Source organism: Brassica oleracea, chromosome C1 (genome assembly GCF_000695525.1).
Source record: "Brassica oleracea var. oleracea cultivar TO1000 chromosome C1, BOL, whole genome shotgun sequence".
Classification (NCBI taxonomy): Eukaryota; Viridiplantae; Streptophyta; class Magnoliopsida; order Brassicales; family Brassicaceae; genus Brassica; species Brassica oleracea.
In genome coordinates, this window is record NC_027748.1 from 36,164,567 (window position 1) to 36,171,898 (window position 7,332).

The window sequence follows — 7,332 nt, forward strand, 5'->3', positions numbered from 1 at the left end:
ATATCTTTGTTGGAGACCCAGATGGCGGCTCAACAGGCGGGCTATGAGGCACAGAGGAGGCTGAACCAGCAAATGATGGAGATGATGCAGAGGATGTACCCGAACGAGGTGTTCCCGGACGTGCCAGACCCGTAGTTTTTTTTTTTCCAAAAACTCGGAATGTTTTATTTTTATTTGTGAAACTTTGAATATTAATTAATATGATTTCAATTTTAATTTTAATTTCATATTTTCGAATTTAAATTTCAGAAATTTTATTTTTTTAAAAAAATTAATATTTTTTACGTTCCGAGGAAATTAATTATATTTTTTACTCGATCAATCGATGCGTTTTTGGACATAAATCCATCGATCGATCTGTTTACAAAAAAACGTTCGGAAAATTCCGAGGGATTACCGAGGAAAGAAGAAATTCCGAGGAATTATTTCCGACTAATTGTTTCGTCGGTATGTCGTCGGAATAACGATATTCCGAAGAAATTCCGACGATTTTTTCCCTCAGAATACTTGCTGTTTTCTTGTAGTGTAAGATTAGGGTTAGAGATTTAACGTTGTAATTCTCAGAGAGAAACACAAAGGGTTTTGGGGTTTCATAACTGAGTGAATTGGGAGACTTGATCAACAGGTGGTGAGTCAAGCAAGTTGGGGGTGTTAGTAATCGATTCGTGTCGAGTTGTGTAATTCGGATCAAACAAGTCTGTAAGAGATTGTGTAAAGGATTTCTAATAAAAGATATACGAGTTCTTGGAATTACTTTGTGCCTTGTGTTTTCGCTGTATCTCGATTTTACAATTGGTATCAGAGCAGGACATCCAAACAAAGAAGAGTTCTTCGAACCAAGGTGAGATCTTGAGAAGAGAATATGGTGATTTTGGCACATAATATGTTGTTGCTGAATGATGTGAATTATGGGTACTGGAAAGTGAGAATGAGAGCAAACTTATGTGGAGCTGATGAAGATATCTGGACAATTGTTCAATCTGAATGGGAAAAACCGTGTGTGATGCAAGAAGATGGCTTGAAGAAACTTAAACCGAAGACAAAGTGGACTGCAACAGAGAAAAAACTTTCAAGGTTTAATGCAAAAGCACTGGATACAATCTTCAGTTCTGTAGATGGAAAGCAATTTGAGCTTATACAGGGATGTGAATCAGCTAAGGAGGCTTGGGATATACTACAAAATGCTTTTGAGGGTACTACGAATGTTAGGAGGATAAGATTGAACTTGCTTGCATCACAGTTTGAAGACATAAGGATGACTGATGACGAGAAGATAGGAGATTTCAGTGCAAAGCTTAGCTCCATACCCAATGAAGCACAAGTTTTAGGTAAAAAATACGAAGATGCAAAATTGTTAAAGAAGTTTTTGCGATGTTTGCCTACTAAGTTTGCAGCACATAAAGCAGCGATAATATTGACAATGAACACTGATGAACTGAAGTTCGCTGAGGCAGTAGGGATATTAAAGGCTGAGGAGATGGAATTAGAATCTAAGTGTTCAAAGCCTGCTCAAGACTCTAGAATTAAAGCTGATGAAGACATCCAAAGAGCTAAAAAACTTAAAGAATCTATTCACCTGATGATTCAGAAACTTGAAGAAATTATGAATCTTTTATATAAGATGTCCAACGGCAGACTGCCTAGAGAAGAAGAAAGACATAAAAGGTAGGAAGGGGTGTGTTTTATTTGTCATGGTATTGGACATGTCAAAACAGATTGTCTATCATTCAAGATAAAAGAAATCAAGTGCAATGGATGTAATGGTTATGGGCACATAAAATCAGATTGCCTGAACACAAAGAAGATGAAGATGAGGAGAATTTGCAATGATAAAAAGACAGAAAGAAAAGAAGATGCTCTAAATTTCGTGGCTCTTCATGGAGCTATGGTCTGAAAAAGACATCACTAAAGGTGAATGTCGTGCGCCGTGTGTGTCACACACCAACTCCGACCTATCACATAGTGATCCAGAAAGTGATGTAGATGTGGATCTTCTAGCTGAGTATCAGGTTCTGTTTGGTCAATTTGCTAAACTCAGTGAAGAAAATATTCAGGTGATCAAAGATACAACAATGCTGAAAGTAAAAGTGAACATTCTAGAGTTGGAAACCAACAATAAATCTGAGACTGGAGTGTCAAAAGAAGAGAAGGAGTCTGATCCACATAGTTCACAGAATAAAATATCTGAGCAGGCCTACTATCTAAAGACTATGGAGACTAAATATGATCAGACAAAACAGCTATTGAATGAGGAACGCGAGAAAAGTCAGCTGCTGCAAAGAGAACTCAGTGAAAATTACATAAAGTTAAGGATGCTGCTCCAAGAGATCAAGCTATTCCAGTCGATGTTATCAAGTTTGTAAAAGGTACTCCATCTCACCCTGAAAGTAGCTCAAAAGCTGAGAAAAGACATACATCTGCACCTGTGAAAAAAGAACCTAATGCTCAGACAAAATTACACTCTCCAAAGCCTGCAATAACTAGGAGGAATGGTTGTTTGTTTTGTGGGAATCATGGTCATAAGGTTGATTTCTGTTATTCTCGAAGACACCAAATTGAGCGAGCTTGGAGGATGAACCTTTGTTATGTGGAACCTAGAAGGTATGGACATGTATGGATAGCTAAGAAGGATCTGTATCCCAAGTTTACGAAAGGTGTGTCACACGAGCATACCAATGTGTCATACACTCGAATGGTTGATCAATATACTGAACTTGAAGAACCAGTTCGATGGCATAGAAGGAGTTGAGGGTTTTGATGGTCCAACAAATATCATGAAGTTTTTCACAGAGTTTTTCACTCAAGCAGGGGGAGATGGTACTTGATTCAGGGGGAGTTTAAGTTAATACTTTGATGGGATGTATGATGCATATTGTGCTTAGAGGTTATTGAGCTTGAGTTGTAAAATTCAGTGAAAAAGGGGGAGAATGTAAGCTGAAGAACTTGGAGCTTGATAGGTTGTTGCAATGGTGGAGTTTTGGTTCGTGTACATGTGTTACACATGGAGAATAATGTGTGACACATGCTTCGGAGAATAAAAAGGAAACGTCAAGATGCGATGATGTGTGATATTTCCATATGTTTGGTTGACGAAATAAGCATTAAAGTAATGTTACTAGATCACAAATTGGAAGATTTAGTGATGCTAAAAATATAGGAAAATACTATATTAGATAATAGGAAACGATTATTGTATATATTGTGGTTTTACCTAAGATTAGGGTTAGAGATTTAACGTTGTAATTCTCAGAGAGAAACACAAAGGGTTTTGGGGTTTCATGGCTGAGTGAATTGGGAGACTTGATCAACAGGTGATGAGTCAAGCAAGTTGGAAGTGTTAGAAATCGATCCGTGTCGAGTTGTGTAATTCGGATCAAACAAGTCTTTAAGAGATTGTGTAAAGGATTTCTAATAAAATATATACGAGTTCTTGGAATTACTTTGTGCCTTATGTTTTCGCTGTATCTAGATTTTACATAGGTCAAGTGTGAGTTGTATTTAAAGGAGACATAGAAGAGAGAGATCGATGAGAGCAAGAAAGAGAGAACATTTCACAAAGTATAAGCTTGTAAGCATTCTTGAGAGTTTGTAAGCAACATTTAAACCAAGATAGGCACTGCAAAGGCCTTGAGGTTACAAATAAACTAACATCCTAGTTAACGGGCGTAACTGGGTTAACAATCTCTTGTATTTTGCTCTGTTTCACTGTTCTGGTCCTCTGTTTTTTTTTTTAAGTCATAACCGATTGTGTCTTGAGTCTTGATCAGTTCTGTGTAAAGCTTGCATTTGCATCTTGGTGTGTGTGTTGAACTCTACAGATAGGAGACGTTCTGAGGTTGTGAGATTCTTCACAGATATAATATATATAGACGGTGTAATAGTCAAAGACAGATACTCTCACATAGATAGTCACAATTAAAAAGAATTTTAACTAACCCGAAACCAAATACAGAAAGAAAAAAAACATTACAATATTTGTGATTACTTCTTACGACTAAGGAACATACATGTTATGAAGGCTCACAACGCAGTTGTTACGGATTCTGCATTGTATGTCAATCGATGGTGGACAAACGTGAAGGCCAAGCATTCAATTATTGATCTTGTCTACTTTTACGTGTTTATGAACACACAATCTTTGCATTTGATAATACGATTTACCACAGACACATAAGTACATAACAATGGTGTGTTTTATGTGTTCCGTGTGAAAAAAGATTCACAAATATAAAGACTGTTTTAGCTATGTATCTCCGCTGGAAATACATAAGCACTCGCTCTAAAACTGTAATTTTCTTAACTAGTTTTTGATTTATGGGTCAAAATGTTTGGCTACGCCGGCAACTAGTATACATGTGTCATGCATAACCTAGCTTTACTAGCAAGATTGATAGCCATGGATAAATGCATTAAAACAACTTGCATCTTGTAAGGCCATCCATCTATATAACAACTTGCTAGTTGTAGTCGGAGTTAGTGATGTTTTCTTGTAGTGCACCCATCTACATAACAACTGTTAATTGAAGTTTGTCCGAAGATATTTTCTTGTAGTAAGACATTGGACATTGGACTCTGTCACGAAACAATGAGATGGAAGATGATCAAAATAAGCCTTTAAGTCGCTTCACAAATGTGTTTGATTGTGATAGACTCTCTGTTTCATTATTTTAACATAATTATGCAAAATTCACCAGGATCGGTAAATGGACTAAGCAGTGATAAACGATATTGTGATCGAGTAAGATCAAGAAAATGTTTTTTTCTTTTTCAGAAGAAAAAAGAGTGCAAAAAGAAAATAAAAACAAAGAAAAGCCAGCTACTCTGTTTATTTAACTATAAATAGAAAACACCATAACTTGATAACTGACATAATCAGCTAATCACCTTGCATTTGAACCAAACTGGGAATATAACTGAAGAAACGTGGAGAAACACGTGATTGTGAGATCTCTTTGGAACTTCTCGATAGACAATTTCAAGTGTATCCTCTCCAACAATGTAAATTATTGTCCTACGTTCATCGTGATGGTCTGTATCACAGCACATGACCTTTTTATTCTCCTTGTCCACCAAAAAACTCTTCATCTGGCATACCATTTATCATAAGACAATCTAAATCGACTACTAATAATTCGCTCCAGGACAAATCTTTGGTATCATCAATCTTAGTATTGGTCACCCATATCTTCATCTTCAGTGTACCTGAGTACTTGCATAACAACGCAAGTTTCTCTTCTCTGACAGTTGACAGAACTACAACCTCATTATGTTCACGACTCTTAGAAGGAAGAGGTAGACGTTCAAATTTCTCTTTTGTGAAATCAAATCTGAGTATGCTAGGGTTTCCAATCCCTGAATCTAACCAGTAAGCATCTCCCTTTAAAGACATGGCAACGTCGAGCCAAAGAAATGACTAATCATCACTAATAGCACCATGATATCTCCATGAATGAGAGTCAAAATCATATATTTCAAGTTTACCAACTCTGTCACGCTTGTTAATGGGATCATAGTAGTGGAACCAGCTCAAGATTTTGTAGTTATTCCACCATCTGTTGTTGTATTTATACCCTAAATAATACCAATGGTGCACTGGGAAATCGTTACTATAGATGGTTATGATAGGATCCACCTAGTTTGACCAGTACAAGGATTCCAAACCACGAGTCTATTGTCTTCGGTCGTGCACAGGAATAAACTTTCACATTGAAAGATTTTAGATATCTTGACATCTTCTGAATCCTTTAGACTCTTAAGTTTATCAGTAAACTCAGTAACTTGATTGTTGATTCCATGGAAACTGAAGCTGAATGAATAAACCGATTCATGACTCTTTAAGATCATCTGCATTGGTGGTTTTCGGAAGTGCTTCTTGATAAATCTAGGATCTTTGAATAAAGCATACCATCGTTTGCAAGTTAACTGCAGCTGTTTTATAGATGTGATTGGAACTCTAGAAAGTATTTCTGATTCCAGTTCCCATCAGAGTTTGGGAGTCACCATTGTTTTTTCGGGCTTGATCTCCCAAGGAATAAAAAGAGAGGGTAACAAAGAGATATTATGTCGGCTCGGTTAACTAATAAAACAAGAGAGAGAGAAGAGATTAGGGTTTTTAACTTTCTAGTATTCACAACTGGTATATATATATATAGAGAGAGGGTATAGAAGTCAAAGAGAGAAAGCTCTCGAGAAAAGGAAAATGCATACAAAAAGAAAGATGTTAAATACATTTTGTTTTTACTTTTTGATCAAATGTTTAGTCTGCCGGATTTGGGTTTTGGTTTCATGTCAATCTCCTTAGAGCACTTGCAAAGGTAATCCCCACATTGGGATCCTTGGCAATTGTTTAATATATTTTTTTTTTGTTTTTTTTTGTTTGAACAGTGAAAAATTCGAGTCCAAAAAACTCGTCCAATGGTGATTCCGAAGACGGAGTCTTTAGCAAGAAAATATTATTATTTTTTTGTAAAAAAATTAAAATTGAAAATTTATTAATTGCATAATTAAAATAAAAGGTACAAGGATTCAATTTAAAGATACAAGGATTAAAAGATACAAGGTTTAAATATAAAGATACTAATTATTAATCTTCATCGCCAAATTTATTCCAAATGTTTTCGATCAAATCATTCTTCAATCGTTCATGAATTTGCCTATCACGAAGATCATTTCGGTTGGGAAATATATTATTGAGAATTGTCGGGATTTCGTTTAGTGTAGGGTTTGCGTTTAGGACCTCCGAAGTTTTGGAAGATGCTCCTTCTTCAAATTCTGAAATATCGTACCGCAGCCTTTACCCCGACTGGTATATCCTCATCTTCTCCAACAACATTTTCTTCTGGTCCGTCAAGATCCACCACTGGCCTCCGCTTTTCCTTTCCACCATCCTTAGCCATATAAGTGGAGGCCCATTTCTGCTCATGCCTGAGCTCTCTCCAGCAGTGATCGAGTGTGAACTTGGTATCGTACTTGGTGAAGAATATGTCGTAAGCAGCTTTGATCACATCATCATCATTTTGGCCGCTTCTCTGCTCCCTCAGCGCCTGGTTGTAGCAACCAGTGAATCTGGATACTTCATGATTGATCCTAGACCACCTCTGCTTACAAGAAGTAACCTCTCGCGGTACTTCCCCAACGAGCTGAGGGCTGGCGTTGTAGTAGTCTACAATACGCTTCCAGAAAGCAACAGCTCTCTGCTCGTTGCCTACGAGAGGGTCCTTACTGGTGTTAAGCCAAGCACCAATAAGGATCCTATCCTCTTTGGGTGAATATTTCCTTCTATCTGCAAAGGTCTTAACAGACTCCTCAGGGACTTGCCTACGAGACTGACCA

General features: G+C 37.0%; 1 pseudogene; it reads right to left on the bottom strand.

Annotated features, from left to right (window-relative positions):
• Positions 1–5,006: 5,006 nt before the first annotated feature.
• LOC106301098 lies at positions 5,007–6,079 on the bottom strand (annotated as a pseudogene).
• Positions 6,080–7,332: the final 1,253 nt, after the last annotated feature.